Source organism: Stenella coeruleoalba (assembly GCF_951394435.1).
Source record: "Stenella coeruleoalba genome assembly, chromosome: 7".
NCBI classification, from domain to species: Eukaryota; Metazoa; Chordata; class Mammalia; order Artiodactyla; family Delphinidae; genus Stenella; species Stenella coeruleoalba.
Genome location: NC_137153.1, coordinates 99,739,720 through 99,764,005, shown reverse-complemented (window position 1 = coordinate 99,764,005; position 24,286 = coordinate 99,739,720). Strand labels below are relative to the sequence as shown.

General features: G+C 45.9%; 1 protein-coding gene across 12 annotated transcripts in view; it reads right to left on the bottom strand.

The window, feature by feature from the left end:
* The window catches only part of PALM2AKAP2 (PALM2 and AKAP2 fusion), a 619,204-nt gene that overhangs the window by 100,876 nt on the left and 494,042 nt on the right, over positions 1-24,286 (bottom strand). The window contains exon 1 of one of the 12 annotated variants that reach the window (XM_079926220.1): positions 11,352-11,612. The exons of the other annotated variants lie outside the window; for them this stretch is intronic. The gene's annotated coding sequence lies outside the window, so the exon portion shown is untranslated. Of the gene's footprint in view, positions 1-11,351; positions 11,613-24,286 lie in introns of those variants that run through there. 12 annotated transcript variants of the gene reach the window in all.

The following is a 24,286-nucleotide window of genomic DNA, read 5'->3' as shown; positions in this document are numbered from 1 at the left end:
AATACTGGTATCTTCCCAACAGGAGGACGTTACGAGGGTTAAAGATGGCAATATAGGGCTTCCCTGGTGGCGCAGTGGTTGAGAGCCCGCCTGCCAATGCAGGGGACACGGGTTCGTGCCCCGCTCCGGGAAGATCCTACATGCCGCGGAGCAGCTGGGCCCCGTGAGCCATGGCCACTGAGCCTGCGCGTCCGGAGCCTGTGCTCCGCAGCGGGAGAGGCCACAACAGTGAGAGGCCCGCGTACCGCAAAAAAAAAAAAAAAAAAAAAGAAAGAAAGAAAGATGGCGATTCATATGTGGCACTTGGAAGAGGGTCTGATTTTCAATGAATATTCATTATCAGAAGCATCTTAAATCCCCTTTAATCTCCCAGTATCTGCACTTATGGAAGATTCAACTCACTGAAGAAATATGAAAATCTGAGCTTTTTCAAAGTTACGCTCTTTTAAAAGAAGCTTCATCCCAATTTGTGTATGAAAATGGGCCCATGTTAAAGGTTCAAGGTTTTATTCAATTGTACACATATTGAATTATGTTTTCCCTCTGTTCATGTAAACTGTGCCCTTGGTTTGGACCCATTCTTCATAAAGCCCCAGTAATTGTTACTCTGTATGTGTCCAAGGATTTGCAGTAGTCAATTGTGTAATGATTCTTACTAGCATTCTTCCAGGACAATTTTGAAAGGCATAATTTGTGGCCCAAAGAATTTAGTGGATCTTTCAAAAGATGGCATACATTATCAAGCCCAAGAGGACCCTTGAGGCGTTCATGAGACGTGACAACACACTTAGAGGGTGTGGGCTGAAGACAGGAGGGGTACCTCGGGGGACAAAGTCCTCTAAGGTTTTCTTCTTCTCATTTATTTATTTATTTATTTATTTATTTATTTATTTTGGCCGCAATGCACAGCATGTGGGATCTTAGTTCCCCCACCAGGGATTGAACCTGCGCCCCCTGCAGTGGAAGTGCAGAGTTTTAACCACTGGACCACCAGGAAAGTCCTCTTCCTCTCATTTATACACCTTTAGGACTCATATTAAAGACAAAATTGTTTCTAATACTGATTTCCCGATTATTTTCTCAAAACAATTACTAGGAATCAGTTACCAGATGTCAAATCTCCCCCTTTTTGTGACATAACCAATAATCCTCCATAATCTCCTGTTCTCTGATTTCCACTGTTCCCCAGAACTCCGCATTTCCCAATTTAAAGCCCTCTGGAGCCGATCAGCTGGTCTGCTGGAAAAACACAGGCTTCCCAGTGCTGGGAAGATTCATTCCACTCTGGCCAGAAGCCCAGCACTCCAGCTTCATCTGCCCCAGCCTCTGGCTCCAAATGCTGGAGCTGGACGTTCTGTGTAGCCTGCCGTCACTCCCCAAGGCGTCCCCTTTCATTTGCAAAGGATCATGAGAGTTATGAAAAGAAGGTACACAGAAGTTGCGAAGAGATTTTCTTCTCCTTGGGATGCCTCGGTGATAAATCTAAAACTTGTTGAGAACAATCTACTTCAATGACAATGTTCATTTAAAAGTATAGGAAAATGATCGTTATAACATCGACAGTGAAAGAAAGCTGGAAAACACACTAGAACCAAGAAAGAATTCTGATTTCCAACTCTAGAGCTCGAGAAAAAGCAAGTTTTAATCAGAGTAGAACAAGAAAGTAGGTAGAGGTGTTTGTAGCCATTCTGACGGAGATAAATGCCAAGGGTTCTTTATCGGATAGAATTTCAGTTCAAAACTTTTCCCTCCCTTAATATACACTGGGCATCCTGGTTTCACTTCCCAGTCGTGATTCAGGTTGATTTTCAGCTCACAAACGGAAGACAGAGAGAAAAGGAGGGAGGGAGGCAGAGGGGATGGAGGGGAGAGAGTTCCAGATGTTCTGGACCAGAATCTAGAGAGAAAGAGAAGGGGCAGGGAGAGAGGAGAGGAGAGGTGTTTGTCAGTGGAGGTGCTGGAATTAGAGGAGCTGAGTGAGAAAAGGGGGAGATGAGTAGATCCCAGGGGCAGGCAGGGAGGCAAGGTGGTAGGAAAGAGGCTTTGCTTCCCTTCACCAGTCTTGCGTTTATTCCCTTTCCTCCCCCAGCCTCCAGGTATCACGGCTGACCCAACACAGCTTGCTTGGAGGCTGAGAAATAGAACAGAGGCCTGGGTAAGTTTGGGGGGTAAAACAAACAAAAGGTACTGTTGCCAGGCAGGACTGGACGGAGCGGAGTGACCCCCACGCTCAGAAACATTTCTGCAACATCCTGGGTACCAGAGCCAGACACTCTCATAACCCTAACAGAAATCTATCATGCTGCAATTTCAGCTCTTTTACTCTTTCCAAGTCCCAGTAAAGAGAATCACATTTGCATAGCAAAATGCAATCAGTATCATCTAAGTTACACTTGCTAGAGAGCTGCAGGCATCGGAAGCCATGGAAACATATCTACAGGATGTGAATTCCAGATATGGACGACTAGATCTGGGTTTCTCAGCATCAGCACTGTGGACATTCGGGGCAAGATAGTTCGTTGTTGCGAGGGGAGGGGGGCATCCCGTGCATTTTAAGATGCTTAGCTGCATCCTGCTAGATTCTATTCATAGTTGCACCCATCCCCGCTCCCAGATAGACCAATCCCTCAAGTCAGTCTGCTGGTCGCAGTCCTGAGGTTTGGCTAGTTTTCTCGGTGGTATCTGCCAGACCTTCGCCCTCCAGGTCCGGGGTAGTGGAGCTTCTCACACCATACTGTGCACACAAGTCCCTAGGGATTCTGTTACAAATGCAGATTCCAACTCCGCAGGTCTGGAATGGGGCTCAGGATTCTCTAGTTTCAACAAAGCCCCTGGGTAATGGTGATGCTAATGCCGCCGGTCCTCAGACCACACTCTGAGCACCAGGGCCCTTTAGCGCTGGTTTAGTAACAAGAGGGAGAACTGCGTAAGAAAACTGGCTGGCGTCTGCACAGCTCGGCTGGTTACCTGATAACCTCCCAGGGCCTCAGCATCCTCATTTGAAAAATGGTGGTGATTGCTAGCATTAGGTAAGACACTGAAGATAAAGCAACCAGTTTGGTGTCTGGCGCTCAGAAAATGTTAATTCCCTCCCCTTTTCCTCTTAGCTCCTCCCAGCACCAAGCCGAGAAACCTCAAGGTCAAGCCATCCCTGGGGATTACAGGGAATTCCCTAGAAGAAAAAAACTCAATTCCATTCTGAGGGGTGGTTGGAGAAGGAGGGATTTCTTCCCTTTCCTTTCTTCTAGTTTATACTCTCTCTGTTGCTTACACCATAACATCTGTCGTCCTCTGGAGGCTGTGAATGGTTTTGGTAATGAAGCATACGATGAAAAGAATATTTTTCAACAATGTACACATTGTGATTTCATGCGAAAGCAATGCCTCCCACTCTCTGGGTCCACCTCCATGCTGCATTTAACACTGATTTAAACTTTCCTCAAAAGGAAAAATGATCTCAAACAGGAATAATCGCAAGTGCTGTGGGTTGGATCTCAATTTCCAAAACAGTTTCTTCATATTCCTCCCCAAATGAATGAATTCTACTCATCTGGAATTGTGTACGGGGAGAATCCTTGCTATCCTTTGCGAGGATAAAATGTTCTAATGCAAAAATACTAATTTGCCAGGCTAAATACAGCCTTGGGATCACACGGCACATGACACATAGACCTTGATTTTAACATACATACAGAGAGAGCTTTTGAATTCAGGGTTGTGTAGTACTTGATTTTTCTAGAATATTAAGTACGATGTATTCCTTTGGGAAAGTCACTCTCTCACCATCCCCAACCCCCCACGAAAAGTGCTCAACAATGGTGTCTTTCTCCATTTGTAGGCTGTATCAGAAAAAATGTATGGGAGGCATTGCTCCAAACAAAGTAAGTTTCTGCATGATTCCACTGTGCAAATGTCGTCATGAGAACAGAAGCCGAGACAGTCAGCTGCGCTGGGAGAGGGGCAGCAAGCCGGCAGTTAATCGCCTACTGGAAAGTGTGGTTTGGCCTTCCTCCACCTACACCCAGGTGCGGGGCTCAGGCGGCCCTGGCAGAGCTCTGCATTTGAGGCTGGTCAGGCTGGGTGGAAAGAAAGGCATCTGAGGGTCGGGGCTTGCCCCAGAGTCTGCAGGGCTGGTCTCTGCTGCAGGAAGCGCTAGCTCAGTCCAAGGCCCCCAGGATCATCACAAACACCCTGGGGAAAGCCATGGCGATGGACAGGATGGCCACCTAAGGAAATGCTCTCTTTTCACAGAACTTGGAGTGGTATGGGTACCAGTTCCACGCACACACTCTTCCTTCTAACCGACAAAACACAATAACCCTGGAAGGTCTGGCAAAGTTCTCCTCTAAACCTCACCAACCCAGGGCGCTCTAAGGCCTGTGGGGTAACGTCCAGTCCAGCACCCTCTGACAACCCAGGAAAAACTGCTCTAGCATCACTGTTTATCCTTGCTCTGCACAGTAATAATCCTTTTCAAGGCTTCCTCGCTAAAGCATACGCAGAGCAAGAAAAAACATCCTTATGTAGTTCAAAGGGAGGTTAATAGTTCTGGACCACCATTGATATACACTGACTCGACTGCTCGCCAATCATACGTAGCAGATAAGGACGCTGGGTGCTCCACAGGGCAGAATGTGCAAGTAGAATTCACAGACCTGTTGACAGAGCACCAGGATTGCCACCATCCCCTGGTCTTGGCATCACCAGCAAAACCAGTTTAAAAGGCAGTATCCAGGCTCCTCCCACACGGGTGATGCTGACAGTCTGTACCATATGGACACTCTATGGACACTGGGGTGATGCAACACATGTCCAGATATGCTGCTCAAGTGAACAGGCAAGTTCCCAGGAAACTGGGTCTTCATGCAGGGCTGAGGCCCTTAAACAGGGTACATACACTGGAGAGTCACTGGCCCTGAGCTGGACAGTTTCCCCTGCGGTGACGTTCTGAGGGGGACTTCCCTCCAGCAGACAGTGATTAAAAATAAAACTTCACAGGCGCATCACAAACTGGGTTAGGTGCTACAGTGTTCTGCTTTTTCAGTCATGCTGTTTGTGAATCCCCAACTGCTTTTCCTAACCGACTCACTTCCTTAAACGCACAGCCTCATCCTAACACAGGCGTGGCACCATGAAATTGGCGGCGAGGTTTGGACCAAGGGTGGAGGTTACCTTTTATATGTGTTTGTTAAGAAGAATGATGCGTAGCACTTAAGAATTAACTCGAAATAATGTTTCTGGTGTGCCCACCTCATCTGGCTGCTACATCACCATCCAAACAGCCAGCTCTACTGCAAATCTGTGAGAAGTTCAATGATGAGACACAAAGGACTGAATTCACTTCGCTTCTCAGGCTCTTCTGAAAACCTTTTTTATTTTAAACTCGTGGCAAATCTTTACTTAATACATTCATCTATGTTCCTGCCTTATGACAGAGTAAACTCATGAAAGCTGGCAAAGAAGCTTGCAGCAGTTCGTGAAGGGGAATCCCAGTGACCCCCATCCTACTGCCGGTCACTGAGTGAGCTTAAAGCCCAGGATTAGGGTCCTGAAAATCTGGGTCCATTTTCCCATTGAGAAGCAATTTCTGACCTACTCGAAGCATCAAGAGAGAGCAAGTAAAGAAGACTGGAAGAAGCCTCGATACAACAGTGCAAGTGTTCAGGGGTAAGGGGACGAGAAGGATGTCAGCTAGGTTCCCCAAGTCAAAAGGGGGCTGTGGGGTGGGCGTGGAGGTCAGGCCTGGAGAACCTCTGTGCCCAAAGCTTCTGGATCTGATCAGTGTAAAGCATGAACAACTGATGTGCTACACAATTGCTGGAATTTTTTTAAATTAACTTTAGGGCTTCCCTGGTGGCGCAGAGGTTGAGAGTCCGCCTGCCGATGTAGGGGACACGGGTTCGTGCCCCGGTCCGGGAAGATCCCACATGCCGCGGAGCGGCTGGGCCCGAGAGCCATGGCCGCTGAGCCTGCGCCTCTGGAGCCTGTGCTCCGCACCGGGAGAGGCCACAACAGTGAGAGGCCCGCATACCGCAAAAAAAAAATGAAATTAAATTAACTTTAAAAACTGTTTACTTATTTGCATCTGCCATAAAGATGAAAGAAGATGTTGGTTAATTAAAGAAAACAACCAATTTGGGGAAGAATACACGTTCAAGGTGCTTCCATACCTATTTCATTTAAGTTCTGAAGTAGGTAAGTTTTGGTATCCCCATTTTTTATTTTTATTTATTTATTATTTTTATAAAGTTTTTATTGGAGTATAGTTGATTTAAAGTGCTGCGTTAGTTTCCGCTATACAGCAAAGTGAATCAGCTATACATATACATATATCCACTTCTTTAGATTCTTTTCCCATATAGGTCATTGCAGAGTATCGAGTCGAGTTCCCTGTGATATACAGTAGGTCCCTATTAGTTATCTATTTTATATATAGTGGTATGTATAAAAAATATGGAACACTTCATGAATTTGCATGTCATCCTTGCGCAGGGGCCACGCTAATCTTCTCCGTATCCCATTTTTTATAGATGAAGGAACTAAGACTCAGTTTATGTGACATGCTGTAGATCTTATAGAGAATTTGGCCAACGCACTAATGAGTTTGGGCCCTGCCATGGCTCTGGATAACTGGGGCGTTAGATATAGTATCTGTGTATTTGGCTGTGCTCACCCCATCTGCTCCAATCAAGCATCCAACCGACCACAAAGTCCCTGAAAAGGGGGCTTCAGAGGACAGTGTCACCCCCACCAAGTTCTACAGCTCTCTCCCCTTCCTTGGCGTTCACACCATGACTCCCCCAACTCGGACATGTATCTTCCAAGACAAACAGACAAACAAACCCACTTGAGGGAAGCTCCATCATTTCATCCCCATCCCTATCCTCTTCCTGAATAAGGAAACCTTCAGCATTCTACCTCCAAAGGGTACCTTTTCCAGTTGCAGGGCCCATGCAGTCTTTCTGAGACTCCAACCAAGAAAGGAACAAATGCCACTTACATGTTCCTTGATTCCACTCAAACGTGTCCCCCCCAAGGCCTGATAGCACTGGTGCTCCTGGATTTGAGAGAGAAGTACCAAAGGGTGGGCTTCCCTGATGGCGCAGTGGTTGAGAGTCCGCCTGCCGATGCAGGGGATACGGGTTCGTGCCCCGGTCTGGGAAGATCCCACATGCCACGGAGCGGCCGGGCCCGTGAGCCATGGCCCCTGAGCCTGCGCGTCCGGAGCCTGTGCTCCGCAGCGGGAGAGGCCACGGCAGTGAGAGGCCCCCGTACCGCAAAAAAAAAAAAAAAAAAAAAAGTACCAAAGGGAAAAAGAGGTCAATGGGCCCAAGGATGCTCTCAGTCCCTCCGCCCATGCTGTCTGTCCTCTTCTGCACCTCCTCAATCTCTGAATTCACTTCAAAAGGAATAAAGAACCTCTGGCTGAACCCTGGAGAAAGCGCATCCTGTTTTACTGTAGGAAGAAGGCAAGGTCTTGATTAACTCGTTTTTCTGGCGCTCATCTTTCAGAGACTGGGGCAAAGAACAGAAATAACATTTATATTGGGATTTTAGTTTTCTCAAAAGCCAGCCTCCAGAGTCTGTACTGCACAAGGTTTGGCGATTACACTTCTACACTTCTAAAAATTATAATTTGTATCTACGCTAACATCACGCTGAGACTACAAAATCCTGAACGGTCAAGGGAAGGACAACAGTACGTTCACCACGGTCAACTCACTAAGGCAAGAAGTAGTCGAGGCGGGGTAGTCATTTATTACATCTTAGAAACATCTTCATCAACAACAGTTGAAATAAATGTTTAAGACAAGTTTAAATTTCAGTTACTGAAATTATTAGAGCACTCTAGTTCTTAAGTATTCTAACTGATCAAGTCCTACTTAAATCACACAAACATACTCTATAGTTTTCCTTTTTGAGCAAAATACAGGTTTGTCCCACTATCTGAAAGTAGACCACTCTTATGAAACCTTTGGTAAGCTGAACTGGCATGAAGCAAAGAGCATTCCCACTTCATGTTACAGCAGACACTTCCATTTTACCAAAGACTACACTAGTTCGGTAACAGCTTCTTCATAGAAGGGAAAATCTTCTTTGGATTTCTTTTGGTTAGCGAAATGTAGATCCTGAGTAAAAGCTAAGTGGCACTAATGTGAACTTTCAGAAAGTGGGGGAAACCTGTAGTGGATTTTCCTGTTACAACAGAGATAATTTCAACTTTTCTATAATAATATCTTCCTGGAAAATGTGTTTGAAGGGCATATGTCCAAAACTTAACAGCAGTCATATATCCTTAGAAGGTGATTATCTAACAAAGATATTTCTCTCTCTCTCTCTCTCCCCCTCTCTCTCTCTCTCTCTCTCTCCCCCTCCCTCCCTCCCTCCCTATCTATCTCCCCTGATGGCTGATGGACGCACTGCCTCCCTCAGGCCCAAGCCACCCAAGGTGCTCCTGGATGAGGCTGGTGCTAGCGCAAGGCTCGGAAGCTTAAGTTTTTTTAGCATCACAGCAAATCTGCCTCCGGGTGTCAAGTTTGCACAGTACCAAAAAAATGATGCAATCTTCTAGCAAGACTTACTAACATTGTTGAACCTGATAAGTATATTAATCAATCTGAAACTTCCAATAGCTTACACAGGATGCCTGACCAATCAACTAAGCAAATGGTGACTCCCATGTCTCTCAGGATCAAAGGACAGCCATTCCAGAGGCTAATTCATGACAGATCATACCAGTGCTGAGAAATGTATAAAATTTAAAAATGAAACTGGTTTTCAGAGTCAATTTTCAACATGCTCCTGTTTTAATCATTAAAATCCCTCAACACAACCCCTGTCCAAATTCAATTGCATTTTTATTTGAAACATTTCTCATTTTCCTAATATGTAGAGACTTGTGATGACAACCTTGATAGAAATCTAGGACATGGGTGTTTTAAGAGTCCACCAAATCTATAAAGACAGCAGAATCTAGCCCATAATTATCATAATTAATTAGAAAGTCCAGGGTGTTAACATTTTAGAAACAACAGTTAATATGTAATTTCTATATTGAAATGTTGAAACGTTTAGAAATAAAACCAGTGGATCATTTTCCCCTCACTTGATAACTAAATTAAGACAACCTCTTCCACTTTATCAGCCAGAGACCCTGAGGCTAGTGAGGCAGAAGGAGCCACTTATGAAAGTGAAATAAATTCTGACAACACTGCCCTGAACTCTGCAGGCAGGAAACTGTTTCAACTGTCATGCCAGAACTATGAGATAATGGGTATTTCAAAATGTTTGTCCCATCTCAAAGCCCAGTCTCACACTAGCATCTTGGCATCCCAGAAAGAAGTTAAAAATGAACTCCACTGCCAGAGAAGCATCTCAACACTTAATTGCCCAGTGTATTAGGTAAGGTATCTGGAGACCCAAGGTATATTACTTTCATTTCTTCTGGCTCATGACTAATTTTATTAGTGCAGCTCAAAATAACTGCAGGGCCTACAAGACCCATGGTGTGGCCACTCAAAGGAGAAGATGCCCTTTAAGCAAAGAGCCTACCTATATCAAAACTGGAGAGCAGAGCGCAGGCATCGGACAGCCATTTAGAGGTGCTTTAGGGCAAGTTTCAATTCTTAAAAGGAAGCAGTGAACTCCTTACTAAATATGCCTCATTTCTAGACCTGTTACTCTGAAATTTTATTGATCAAAGTTGAGGAGGCTGCCAGCAGAAAGAGAGTGTTTAATTAAATTGCGAACATTTCCAGGAAGAAAAGTGTGATGCTTAAATTAACTCTCTTCAATTAGAACAAAGCCAAGGAAGCAAGTCCCCTGGGGTTACACTGGTGAGTGGTGGGTTTGTCCTAATTCAGCCTCCAGGTGCCTGTGACGGGTGATAAGACGGAAGACGGCTTCCTCTGAGAAGTTGTCTGCAGACTGAGGGATATGCTAGAGAGAGAGAGAGAGAGAGAGAGAGAGAGAGAGAGATAGAGAGAGAGAGAGAGAGAGAGAGAGAGTGAGAGAGAGTGAGTGTGTGTGTGTGTGTGTGTGTGTGTGTGTTGTTTTTACAGGTAAATACGTGGCGGGGGGCGGGGCGGGTTAGGTACTGCTACAGGGAAGGGCAGACATCTGCCAAACCACTACTGCCCCGCGCGGGAAACCGGGTCTAAAGAAATAAGCCACCATCTCTCTACACGAGTCACTTCCCTCCCAGACGCCCCCTTCTGCGGATCAGGGAGAGATCCCCAATGCTGGCCGTCTCGCATCCGTCCAGGGAAACTCAGAAACCAGCTTGCGGGACCCGCTCCCGCGGGCCCACGCTCCGCCTCGTTCCCCACCGCCTGCAGCCGCCGCTTCGCCTTCCGCCCTCACCGGCCACTAACCCCACCGCTCCCCAGCCCGCCTCGCCTCCCTCCGCGGGCTCCCGGACAGCCCGCTCTCCCGGACGTCCATTCAGTACCCTGTTCTCCGCTACGATTCTCTAGAATTTCTCAGGGCCGCCAGTATCTCCTAGCTCCTATCCCGGGAGGCGCGTCGCCTCCACCGCGATTTCAGAACACTTGCCCCAGCGCTCACCACCACGATCCGCGCCCTCGACTCCCCACAGTGTCCCCACAAAGGGGGCCAAAGAGACCTTCCCTCCGGCTTTATCCAGGATAAAACACCAGAGCCTAATAGCTGGGGTCCCAGCCTCAGGCCGAACTTCCAGGCTCAGCTCGGACCCGGTTCCCCCTCCCTCCGCGCGCAGAAGGGCTGCTCCCTCCTCCTGCAGCAGCTCCCTGGACCCCATTCCAAAAGGTTCCAGCTGGCTGAGAACCCAGCCCTCCTCGGCCTCAGTCTCCCTGCAAAGCTCCTGATTTCTGAAAACGCCCCCAGCGCTACCATCAAAGGAGTCAGGACGCGCGCCTTCTTCTCCAGCTGGAACCGCTGGCTCCATCTACCGCGGCTCCCAGGCCTGGAGAGGCGGTTACCGACCTTTGATTTTTCTCTGCTTTTCCTGTACAGCCCGACTCTGTGTGTGTTTGGCGGAGGGGGTGGGAGGGAGGTGGTATTCCTAAGTTTAGTTTTTAAAGCATATATAAGTAAGTATTGAATAAAGCAGCCAAAAGCTGGCCCTCCCCCAAACCTAGGAATTCAAAGCCACAGGGTCACAGCCCTTTCCAGCCAGGCCCCCGCCCCGCACACGCTCCACTAGGCAAGGACTATAAAAGCCCTTTAAAGTCCGCGGTGCATCAGAGGGCCTCCCAAGAGACCAATCCCTCTCAAGCCACCCTCTCCCCGCGCGCCCGAGGCCCCAACACCAGGAGGGGGCCCCAGGGACTTGGTTTCCTGGGTCGCCGCGCCTGAGCTTGGACACCCACCTCTGGGCGCCGGACGGAGGCGCTGTCCTCGGCCTCCGATCTAGCGCGGCGCGGCCGCTACCTCCTACTCGGGGCGTCGGGGAGACTCCCAGGAAAGCCGTTCGGCAGGCCCCGGCTGGGGCGAGCGCATCTGCCGAGAGCCGCGGCCGCTCTGCGCGCTGGAGGGCCGGGAGCGCCGCCCGCCTGCTCCCGGAGCCCGCCCCTTCCCCGCCCCCTTCCCAGCGCCTGGGGCAGAGGTCTGGCCCTCCGCTTCCATATCCCCTCCCCAACCACTCGCACCTTCTGTCTGTGGCTTTGGCGAAATCTTGGCACACACTGAGAAACCAAGAAATGAGTGAATGGATAGACTGGAGGGATGGAGGGATGGGGCAAGTGAAGACGAGTATTTCCTAACTGGGGAGAGGGCGAGAGGGCACTGTGTCTGGGTACGTGGACCTGTGTTAGCGCACGTGTGGCCGTGTCGGCGTGCGTGCATCTGGACGTGTGCGTTGGTGTATACATACGTGCGTATGAGTGTATATGGAAGTGTGTGGCTGCGTGTGCGCCCTCACAAGGCCGGCACCGCTGAGTTCCTATCCGAGGGATCGAGCTCCCCATCCCTTACCAGCACCAAGGCTGTGTCCGGGTAAGCAGGACCGCTGGGAGCCGGTGGGAGACGCGTCTTTGTGTGTTTTGGGCCTCTCCGTGACGTGGTCCAGAGGCTGAGGGACAGGGATGCTTCTGGTTCACTGGCTCTCCAGAGCCTTCATGCTGCCCTCCCTGTTGTGGCAGCTGGTGGCTTGGTGTCAGAGCTCGTGTGTTAACAAAGCCAGCGGTGGGGAAGGAGGCAGCTGATACACCGCGTGGGGCTGGATCCGGCGGGTGGCCAGCCATCCCCCACTCCCAAGCTGTCTGAAATTTCAGCTTGTAATCCCCTCCCCCACCATGAATATTTAAATAATGTTAATGACCCTCTGAAGATGGACCTTCTAGAAATCCTGGGAGGACACACACAGAAACACCTCACACAGAAAAGAGTATTTTTAAAACCAAGGTGTTCTATGCGGAGGAAATAAAACCATGATATGTAGTCAGATTTCTTGAATTCAACTTTCCACTAGGCATGATCAAGGTTTTCATTTCCCAGTGATTCTCCCTCTCCACGTCTGCAAGTCAGAGCCCCTTACTCCCCTAGTTTCCATCCTCTGTTGGCCGCTTTTTTTCTGAACCGCTGGCCAAAATCCCGGGGTCCTCTTCTGAGAATCAATTCTGCCTGCCACACACAGCAGGGAAAGACAACTGCCAGGGACCTTGATTTCCCATACAAGAAACGGTAACGGGGACCTGTCCAGAAAGCCTGTCCAGCTAAAGACATTAAAAATAGCATCAACCCCGGAAAAGGCTTCTTTACTGTCTGAAGGCTTATTCACACCTTCACCAAAGGGGAGGTGGGGATGCAGTGAAGGCTACAATGGAGACCTCAGCGGTTCTCCTCAGGGTTCCTGAAAATCTATAGGCTTCTTTTTCTTGGCATTTAGGAATTGTTTCACCAGCCTTTTTGCATGTTTGTCTCTTACACTATTGAATTTCAACAGAATTTACTGACCAGTGGTTGGAGATTACAGAGTTTTAGCCTCAGTCAATCCCTTTCTTTCCTTTTCTTTTCTTTCTTCCTTTCCTCCTTCCTTCCTTCCTTTCTCTCTTTCTTTCAGTTCTTCATGGCACTAACCTGAGTTAAATATTTGGGTGCCCTACATTGTGATCTATTTTTAACATTTTAATAGCATGTGAAAACTCACATTGAAATGAGCATGTCTGGGGACACTTATTTATTTATATGGACCATAGACTCTTCAAGGAAAAATTCTAAACTTACAGCAGAGGTGAGATTTTTATAAACAGTATTAGGGCAAGTGCATCATCACTTTCTTCCTATATTCCTAAATTAGAATGTATCATTTACCAGTCAAGTTTGTTTCCTTATTAGAAATATTACAGCAATTCTGAATTCTTTCCGAAAGCAATGTCAGTGTTAATATTACTGTAATATTATTTTTAAATATGAATTAATTAGTGCTAATTTTCTGTTAATTTTTAAAGTTCTGGCATATTCTACAGAAAACTACTGGGAATATTAATTTAGGAAAAGTACATGTTCAATAGATATTAATTTACAAGAACACTTCCTTTTCTTTCATCTTATAAGATATTAAAGAGGAAGCCATGATTAAGCTACACTTTTTTAAAATGAAAGCCTTGGTACACACCAGGGACCAGAAATATTTGTTTAATTTGTTCAGTGAAATCAATGCAAGGGTATGAACATCTGCATGTGAAAGTAAAAACTGTTTTCAATTAACATTTATTTCCCCCTAGGTCAGCGGTTCTCAGCCAAGGGTGATTTGATGCTTCCCCCCCACCGCCCCCGCCACCCACCCAGACATTTTGGAAATGTCTGAAGACATTTTTGATTGTCATATTGTCATAATGGGGGTGGGGTGCTACTGACATCTAACGGTTAGAGGCCAGGGATGTCGCTAAATATACTGAAGGGTATGGTACAGTCCCACAACAACAAAGGATCGTTGTATCCCAAATGTCAAGAGTGCCAATGTTGAGATATCTTGCCCTGGACCCAAAGCCAGGACTAAGGACCACAGATATCAGGACCATGTCTGCATTTATTAAAAATGCAAATTCCTGGGCTCCACCTTTACCTACTAAGTCAGAATCTCTGGGGGCAGGACCAGGGAAACTGTTTTAACAGCTCCTAGGTGATTCTTAAGAACATGAAAGTATAAGAAACACTGGAGGGCTTCCCTGGTGGCACAGTGGTTAAGAATCCGCCTGCCAATGCAGGGGACACGGGTTCGAGCCCTGGACCGGGAAGATCCCACATGCCGCAGAGCAACTAAGCCCATGTGCCGCAACTACTGAGCCTGCACTCCAGAACCTGCGAGCCACAACTCCTGAAGCCTGGGCGCCTAGAGCCCGTGCTCTGCAACAAGAGAAGCCACCACAGTGAGAAGCCCGCGAACCACAACAAAGAGTAGCCCCCTGCTCACTGCAACTAGAGAGAGCCCATGCACAGCAACAAAGACCCAATAAATAATAAAATAAATTTTAAAAATTTAAAAAAAAAAGAAACACTGGAGATGAGAAAGGCTGGCTTCTTACCCAGTGCATGCTTATGGGCTCATCACACTGTATGTGTCTTAACATGATAATGGTTATTAGAGCTGAGAATATTTTATGAAATATATAGGCTCCTTGATCCACGTAAGAAGCAAATAAAGGGCTACTGATTCTGTGAAGACAAACAAACAGAGCTGGGATATGAAAATGTTAAACACTCCCTACACCATTTAGGACACAACGCCTTCTATGGAAATGTTGCCTGGCAAGAGGGGAGGTCATGATTTTTTTTTCCCCTATGGCCTAAGTGTACATTTTTGCTTATGCTGCCTGCCCATTTTAAATGGTGCCCCTGAGCAAGAGTGGCCTCCAGGGGACACAAGAAATAGAATGTACTTACTAGAGAAACACCAAAAGTAAAGGTTGGGTTTCTGGGAAAGAAGTCAGCCTAGACACAGATTGACAGAGGCTCTTCTTCCTCCCCAAGCTTAGAGAAGAATAGAAGCTGAAAGAAAGACCCATGAGTTGCTCAGAGAGCTGATCTGAAAACCCAAAGAAGGGGCCAAGACTGGTCAATCATAAAGAATTTGCCATTTCTTCCTTCTGGCAAGGAGAAGGGCCAAAAAGCATCAGCTGGGTATACTCCTCACGTACTAAATGTGTCCTACAGAAAATAAAGGCTTGCTAGAAAAAAAAGAGTAAGAATAAGATGGAAAAACAAAGAAAACCAGCACCAAGAAGGCTGGCCCCCATCAAACCAATAGCCTTAGATCTGTTGGGCTTTCCCAGCAAGTACCAGGTAAAGTCATTGGAAAGTTAGGAACAATCCCAATCCCAAGGGCATCCCCGTGGGACCAGATGCACCACTGCAAATCTAAGAAAAGAAACAAACGGGGAAATATTTGCAACACATATAACAACGGGTTACTATCTCTAATATGGAAAGAGTTCTTACAAATCAATATGAAAATTGAAGAAAATTACCAACTATCTGATTGAAAAAAACAAACCAGTCATTTATAGATAAGTAATTATAACTGGCCATTGAACTTAGGAAAAGATGCCGAAACTCTTTCTCATTAAAAAAAAAAATGCAGGGCTTCCCTGGTGGCACAGTGGTTGAGAGTCCACCTGCCGATGCAGGGGACACAGGTTCGTGCCCTGGTCCGGGAAGATCCCACATGCCGCGGAGCGGCTGGGCCCGTGAGCCATGGCCGCTGAGCCTGCGCGTCCGGAGCCTGTGCTCCGCAGCGGAAGAGGCCATAGCAGTGAGAGGCCCGCGTACCGCAAAAAAAAAAAAAAAAAAAAAAAAAAAAAAAATGCAATGAAAATACTGGAATAATATATTTTGCCTATATCAGTAAATACATAAAATACAAATATTATCTATCATTGGTGAGAGAATGATGAAAATTAAGTATTGAACACTGTTGAAGGGAATATAAACTGATGTTAATAAATTGGTAAATTTGTTATACAATTTGGTGATATCTCTTAAAATTAAAAAAAATGCTTATACACTTGAATTTGCAATTCACTTTTGGAATTCAGAAGGTTATAAGATCTGCGAGTTAGAAGAAGACTGAAGTGGTAGGGAGGAGTCAGTGAATAAGAAATTCCTGATCACAGAATGGCCAAAATAAAGAGACTGTTTAATATAAACTTTTAAAATTGCTTGCTGTGCAATGTTGTGATGTAAGTACTTCAGGTAACCCCTAGACCTCTGATAACAGTATTTGTTCGGAGAACCAAAGGCAAGGGGCTAACATATGGCCTGGTGCAGACTGGATATCACACAAGAAGGATGTGAGATTAAGAATTCAGACAAGATGGGAAATCAGAACAAGAAGTGACCAGGAGAACTAATTCCATCCCACCGGAGTTAACCACTTGAGTTAAAAGTCCATAAAAATGGGCTTCCCTGGTGGCGCAGTGGTTGAGAGTCCACCTGCCGATGCAGGGGACACGGGTTCGTGCCCTGGTCCGGGAAGATCCCACATGCCGCTCCTGGCCGCTGAGCCTGTGCTCCGCAACGGGAGAGGCCACCACAGTGAGAGGCCTGCGTACCGCAAAAAAACCCACAAAAAAACAACATAAAAAAATCCATAAAAATAGTGGGGTGGGGACTCGACCACCTCTAACACTTTGTGGGTAAGGGTCCAAGTAATTTTAATTTAAATATAAAAGGAATAATTTTCTTCTGAAGGCTGTGGGACTTGGGACAGCCAGCCCACAAACTCCTAGGATGCACACAGATCTTTGGCTTATTTTCTGATTCTGGTCGTGGTTTTACCCTATTCATCTGGATGTCTTGTTTGTTTATGGATTTCCCACTTAAGACATTTCTCCACTGATCTCTGATTTTTATAAAAGGGCAAAAACGTCATCTCTAGATAATTGTAAGGCATGATGCTTACATCCTTGGCTTTTCCATAGAAGAGATATTTCATCCATAGACTGTTTAACCATCAACTTTCTGAATGAATGCACAACATATAAGACAGGATATGGACTGTTTGTGCTGACTTATAGTTGTTTTATCAAATTAAAAACACTCTTCTCAAAACCATCTCTTCTCTAGTATCAAGTCTGGTTTCTGAGTGATGGTCAGCTCTTAAAATTTTGAATATCAGTGTTTCCCAAGCTAGCCCACATTGAGAGTAGCTGGAAAACTGGGGGAAAAAAAAAAAAAGCCTGGGTTAATTTCCCTAGAAGATCTGGGGCTCAGGAATCTATATTTGTTTAAGCCTCTCACATGATTCTATGACATAGCCTGGTCTGGGACCCACTTGGGGTGGACACAATTATCTTTAGGCAGGGGAAGGAGAGAGCAAGTGAACACAGAGACAGGGATGGCTGTCACATGAGAACACTTGGCTCTGGGACCATGTTTACTCCCGTTCTTGGCCTAGTTTGTGGCTGCCTGCCTTTCCTTCATTTCCTCTCCAGGATCTCCAGCTTCCTGTGCCCGAGTAAGTTCCTTTCCAGCCTGTTCCACATATATTTCCTTTCCCTGCATCCTCACACTTGGCCTCTCCTTTGCCAAATCCTCTAACACAAGGAAATGGTGACCTGATGACATTCACCCCAATGCTTGAGACTCTTTTTTCAAAAGACTTTTAAAAACACTCCAAAGAAACACCCCCAAACCCAAGCAACTTTTGCCCATCTAACTGCTTTCATTTCGTCCCACATTATAGCTGGACTGTGCCTTCTCTACATTGACAAAGGGACATTGTGCATCCAGATTGCCCCTTGTAATATACATTTAAAGGTACCATTATAAAGTGCAAGTCATACAGTGTTCCAGACGAAAATCATCAATGAAATGCAGCAACATGGAAGCTGCTTGTTGGAAAGGATGCAGGAAAAAAGCTACATGTGCAGGGGAAAGGCAGGGTGGGGAAGGGAGAGAGAGCACAGAGGACAGAGTCCCCCTGTGAGGGAAGCAAGAAGGCACAGGAAGGCCACGTGGGACCACTGTGGGCTCCACCTTCCTCTTTACAGAGGCCTCAAAGCTTAAGTGTTAATGAGAAGAATGTACTGGTGTAATACTTTGGTAATTAACAACAAAGCCCGGAGGCTCAAGTTCTTTGTTTCCTGGCTGGGAATTTTATCTCATTTAACAACTGAAGCATTTAAAAAATCTAGTAAACACTCTGGAGTTCATGCCCTAATGGAGACACAGCATGGAACAAGGTGCTTTTAAGGCACGGCATCACAAACACAAAGTCTGCTAAATATACTTGGAATGTACGGGAAGGGACCCAGCTTGTTCACAGACACAACCATGGGAGCAGCGCCCCCAGTGTGGAAGGCAGTTTCTGTTGAGTAAATCCAGTGAATTTGCTTCTCATTAGCGATCCGTGTTTTATTTTATTTATTTATTTATTTTTGGCTGCACCACGAGGCTAGCGGGATCTTAGTTCCCCAGACCAGGGATGGAACCCGGGGCCTCAGCAGTGAAAGCGCTGAGTTCTAACCACTGGACGGCCAGGGAATTCCCAGCGATCTGTGTTCTAAATACAAAACTACCTTTCTTTCTGGTGGTACTTAATTCCTTTTCAGTTTAGGTAACATGAGAATGATTTTTTAGTTTTTAAAAAATGGGACCGTAACATTTTCCCAGTCATGCTCAGGTGTTTTCCTCAGAACTCTTAATTACAGGCTGTTAATTTATGGAAAGAACCATAAGGATATTCAGTACTATTCGGGGAAACTTGACATTTTAAACTTTAATAATTCTGACCATCGGAGAGGGGTGGCCTTTGCAGTAAGCAGTCTCTGACTTACTGGTCAAGTATTTTAATATTGAGAACAACCCAACAAGACAGTAGGCTTTTTCCTTCTATGATACTGAATATATTAAATTACTTATCCAGGCGTGAAGGTACGTTCACTGAATATGATGGGGGAATACTCAGAAGGCAGTCTGAGTTTATCTACACAGAGTAAGTTAATTACTTACCTAAGTAACAATGAAGATTATAAAATGTTAAAGACCATTTAGATACGGAGAATAATAATGGCTTCTTCTACAGCATATTAAAAGCTTCTGTTGGGAGGGGACCATGACCTACGTAAAATCACTTTAGAAACCATAACAGCTTATGATAAAGTCAACTAAAGCATAAAAACCCACATAATCTGTGAAGAGCCTCCGACGCCTCAAGTAAAGGCCTTTGCCTTCTCTCCTGCTTCTTTTCCTTCTCCCTCTCCTTTCTCTCTTCTTTTTCTTTTTTTTTAAATTGTTGTTTTGGCGTATAGTTGATTTACAATGTTGTGTTAGTTTCTGCTGTACAACGAAGTGAATCAGCCATACGTATACATACATCCACTCTCTTCTAGACTCCATTCCGATATAGGTCATTACAGAGCACCGAATAGAGTTCCCTGTATACAGTAGGTTCTTATTAGTTATCTTTTATATGTCGTAATTTGTATATGTCAATCCCAATCTCCCTCCTTTGTCTTCTTTTCCGCCTCCTTCCTTCCTTCCTTCCTTCCTTCCCTCCCTCCCTGCTTTCCTTCCTCCCTTCCTTCCTAGTTCCTTTTCTTTTTAGCCCACAGCCTAGTAAATTTCAGGAGCAGGCACTGCAAACTCAAATACCTTCCAAAGCCAGACTATAGAAATAGTTTGTGACTCCTGTGAAGGACTGCTAATTAATTTATAGACTGACCGAGATAAGATAGGCCGGCGCGAACAGAGAACTGTGCGTTTAGACAGATGGCTGCCACCGCTTCTGTTTTATATCAGGCATTTTCTTAACTTGCTTGGGATGAGTGAGGGCATATCCAAATGTCAGACAAATGAGAATCAGAGCTAGGAGGCACATTACATCACCCCAGCCACGTTCCTCATTTTACGGTATAGTGAAGTGTCAGTGAAATCCAGGGTCTCTGGAGCTAAAGACCAGGGTTCGAATCCTGGTCTGTCATTTATCAGCTGTGTGACCTTGGGAAAGTTGCTCAGCATCTCCATCTCTCCGAATCCTCACCTAGAAAAGGCAGATCATGAGAACATCTACCTGCAGTGTCACATCTACAATATGACTGTTGTGAGCGTAAAATGAGACCATCCATGTAAAGCTGTAAGCCCGAGGCCAGCTACAATGTTAGTTGTTATCAGTGAAAGCAACTGAATCCTAGAAGGGGGATGGGACTTACACAAAACCACCAGGCAAAATTGGGTCAAGGTCAGGACTCAGACTCAGGCCTGCTCACTCTTAGGTCAGGGCTAGTTTCTTTGCTATAAGCTTGCTTTCTTTGGTATTTTTGTCATTTCTAAAGAAAACAATAAACAACAATTACATGGCATGATGAGTGCAAGCTCTGGTTAATTTGGTTTTAAGGCCAGAGTCATATCTATGACCCACCTCTGGCCAGACAAGTGCAGAAGCAGTGGTTACCATCTGTATAGGCAGGATGGTTGTGCTGTCAGTATGGTTACGTGCCCACCATCTCTATCACAATATCCTAGAAATATTTCTCTCTCAGCCTTTTGCCTTGGAGTTTTACTTTGAGTTCTGTTAAAGTCTCCAGCCTGTTCTCAATATTCTGGAATATTCTGCAGGCAGAGGGTGCTGCCACAGACCTGAATATCAGAGAGGGGAAGTGAAGCCTTCATGCCGACATGCGTGTGTGCTGTGGTTTGCGGCCACTCTCTGGACGGGGTCCCTGCCAGGCACTGTATCCAGAGTGCTTGGTTCCTACAAGATGGGGGGACCATCTTACCCCAGGGCAGGGCCCTGCCAGGGAGAAATGAGCCCTCACTGCTCCCCTCCCCTTCCAGCCTTAGCTCTACCTTCTGCTTTCATTTACTCTGCGTCGGTATCACTCAGTCGGCCCTGGATCCACCAGTTATTTCGCCCATTCTAGTCACATTCTGCTCTTTACCTAGAAAGCCCTTCTTACCAGTCAAGGCCTATTTCACTCCCCGGCTTCAAGCCTGCCCCCAAGGCTGCTGTTTCCAGGGGCTCCATCCACAACCTTCTTCCCCACTGCCATTATCCTGACCCTCCCCTTGACAGAGGCACTCTATCCAGGGCAGCCTAGAGTCTTACCTTGGGTTCAGCATCTTCCCTTGAACACCCATCAAACACACACACTCCAACCCAACTGCTTACTAACCTCCCCTCACTCATCTGCCCTGTATTTCCTGACTCAAGGGTCCCACAGTCCCTGTGGTCACTCGCCCTCTTCCTCACTGTGGTCAAGCTACTCTGGCCCCTGTTACTGCCCCCACTGCCCCTTCACAGGTCACTCCTCCTTTCCCACCTGGACTATTCAATGGCCTCTTAGCAGATCTCCCTGCCCTTGGCCTCTCCCCCTTCCTGACCACCCTTCACAATGCATCTGAGTTAGCTTCCCAAACCAGTCTCCAATGACTCCTCTTGCCAAAATGGGGATTCCCTATCACTCAATCACTCATCCGCTCAACAGATATTTATTAAGATTCTCCCATGTGTGAGGCCATTGTAGGTGCCAGGGATACGGCAGTGAACAGTCAAGTGCTTTCTCTCATCCTCAAGCCACTGGGCCTGGAGGTGGGATGGGTGTTCTTGTTCTTTACTGCTTCTTCCAGGCTACTGTCCTCCTTTCTCAATATACAATCCCCCTCCCTCATTACCTGAAGACCTTAGCATCTGTCACTCTCTCCAACATTCTCATTATAAGTCTTAATGATTATAACATCCATGTGGATAAGTCTTTGAATATCCTGGCCTCTTAGTTTTTTAATTTTTAAAAAATAACTATTATTGGGACTTCCCTGGTGGTCCAGTGGTTAAGACTCTGAGCTTCCACTGCCGGGGCACGGGTTCGATCCTTGGTGGGGGAACTAAGATCCTGCATGCCGTGAGGTGCAGCCCAAAAAATCCATAAATAAATAAATTTTAAAAAATAACATTGTCTTCCTACTTCAGCCATCCAGCTCCATGGTCCCATCCTAGACCTTGTAATTACCAATAACCGTGCACCCTTCCTAATCTCAGTTTCAAACATCCTATTCTCTAACCACCACTCTTTCTTTTTTTTTTAATTAATAAATTTATTTATTTATTTTTGGCTGCACTGGGTCTTCGTTGCTGCGTGGGGGCTTTCTGTAGTTGCGGCGAGCAGGGGCCACTCTTCCTTGCAGTGTGTGGGCTTCTCATTGTGGTGGCTTCTCTTGTTGCAGAGCATGGGATCTAGGCGTGTGGGCTTCAGTAGTTGTGGCTCGCAGGATCAGTAGTTGTGGTGTACGGGCTTCGTCGCTCTGAGGCATGTGATATCTTCCCAGGCCAGGGCTCAAAACCATGTCCCACGTTCCCTCTTGTGACTATGAGCACATGCCCCTGACCCTAGCTAAGGCCATCTCCTCCATTTGCACTGGATCCCGTCCCTCCTTACCCCTTCCAGGACATCACTCCCCCAACTGTATCCTCTCCTGCAACATAAATTTTCTCTCACCTCACAAGGTCTACTGTGATCTCTCCCACTTTAGAAACAAACAAACAAACAAGAAAACCAAAAAAAAACTTCTCTTAACCCTACAGCCTTCTGCAGCTACCACCTCAATTTTCTATTCCCCCTTAGATCAAGCATATTTAAAAGAGAGAGTTCTACTTATTGTCTCCATTTCCTGCCCCCATCACCCCCATTCTTTCTTTTGTCCTCGTTGCCCCACCGACAGAGCATTGGTCACAGACAACACGACCTCTCCAGGCTGCCAAACCCAATGACCATTTCTCAGAACTCATCTTACTCGACCTTTCAGCAGGATTTCACACAGATGTTCCGTCACTCCTTTTTGAACTACTTCCTTCATTTGGCTTCCCAAATACTCCTCTCTCCTGGTTCCTCACAGACCTCACTAGCCATTCATTCTTGGTCTCCTTTTTTTCCTCATCTTCCAAATCTTTAATATAGGCTGATCCAGGACTAGGGCCTCCACTCCTTCTTTCCTTCTATCCCTCTGTGATCTCATCCTGTCTTGTGGCTATGTACTGATGAGTCCCAGATTTCTATCTCAGCCTGCCCTCTGCCTGAACTCCAGACTCACACCTGACCTCTCCACTTGGATGACTAGAAGGCATCTTAAACTTAACAAGTGCCCAGAAAATTCTTAATTTCCTCCCCAAATCTGCTCCTCCCATAGTCTTGCCCACCTGATTAAAGACAGACTCCATTCTTCCAGCCACAACCGTGTCACTCCCATCTGACACTATTCTGATTTATTTTTCTCCAAAGCACTTATCATTGTCTTTCATATAATATACCTGCTTGTTTCTTTGTTTCTTGTCTATCTCCCCTTACTAAAAAGTAACCTATATGCATACAGGATTATACTCTCTTTAGTTAATTTCTAGATCCCCACAGCTTGGCATAGAGTAGGTGCTAATTAAAATTTGTTGAATAAACGAAAAAAATGTGTTCATGGAGCTTACATCCTAATACAGTGTGAAGAATGGGGAAAGATAAAAAAAAACAACAAGGGAGAAGAATGCCAGATAATATGAAATAAGATAACAGGATAGAAAATCAAATGTCAGTTGAATTAACCCATGTAGCTATTAGAAATACATTATTGTCAGGAGGTGGTAATTTTTATAAAGAAAAATAAGGCAGGGGAAAGGGATGACATTGATGGCCCACTGGGAGTGGGTACTATTTTATACAGTATGGTCGAGAAGAGACTCCTTCATGAGGTGACATTTGAGCAGAGAACTGGAAGAAGGAGTGAGCCATGAGATATTGAAGGGAAAAGCATTTCAGCACAGGAAACAGCAGCTGCGGCAACACTGACCAACCATGTGTAGAGCAGCCAGGAGGCCTTCACAGCTGAGGAGGGGTAGATGAGGGGAGGGTGGCAGTGAGTGAGCTCAGAAAGAAAACAGGCCAGGCCAGATCATGAGGACCCCACAAGCCTTGATAAGGATTTGGGATTACTTTTTTTTTGAATAAGATGTAAAGCCACTCGTTTATTTTAAGCAGATAAATGACAAGTTGTTTTAAAGATCACTGTGGCTGCTACTATATAAGGTCTGTACTACAGGCAGGAAAAGGAGTAGCCAGGAGACCACTTAGAAGCTATTGTAGTAATCTTGGCAAGAGGTGACAATAGCTTAAACTAGGATGGTCACGGTACAGTGGTGATAGTAATGGTGGAATCAGATTCTAGACATAATTGGGAGAAGAAGATGCACCAGGCACATGGCAGGAAGCATCGCACTTACAAGACATTCAGTAGCTATTTATCAGCTGCATGCGCATATACTTCTTATTCTCATTACAATAAAACGTTCTTTTTAAATTCAAAAAATCCCCATTTGATTATTTTT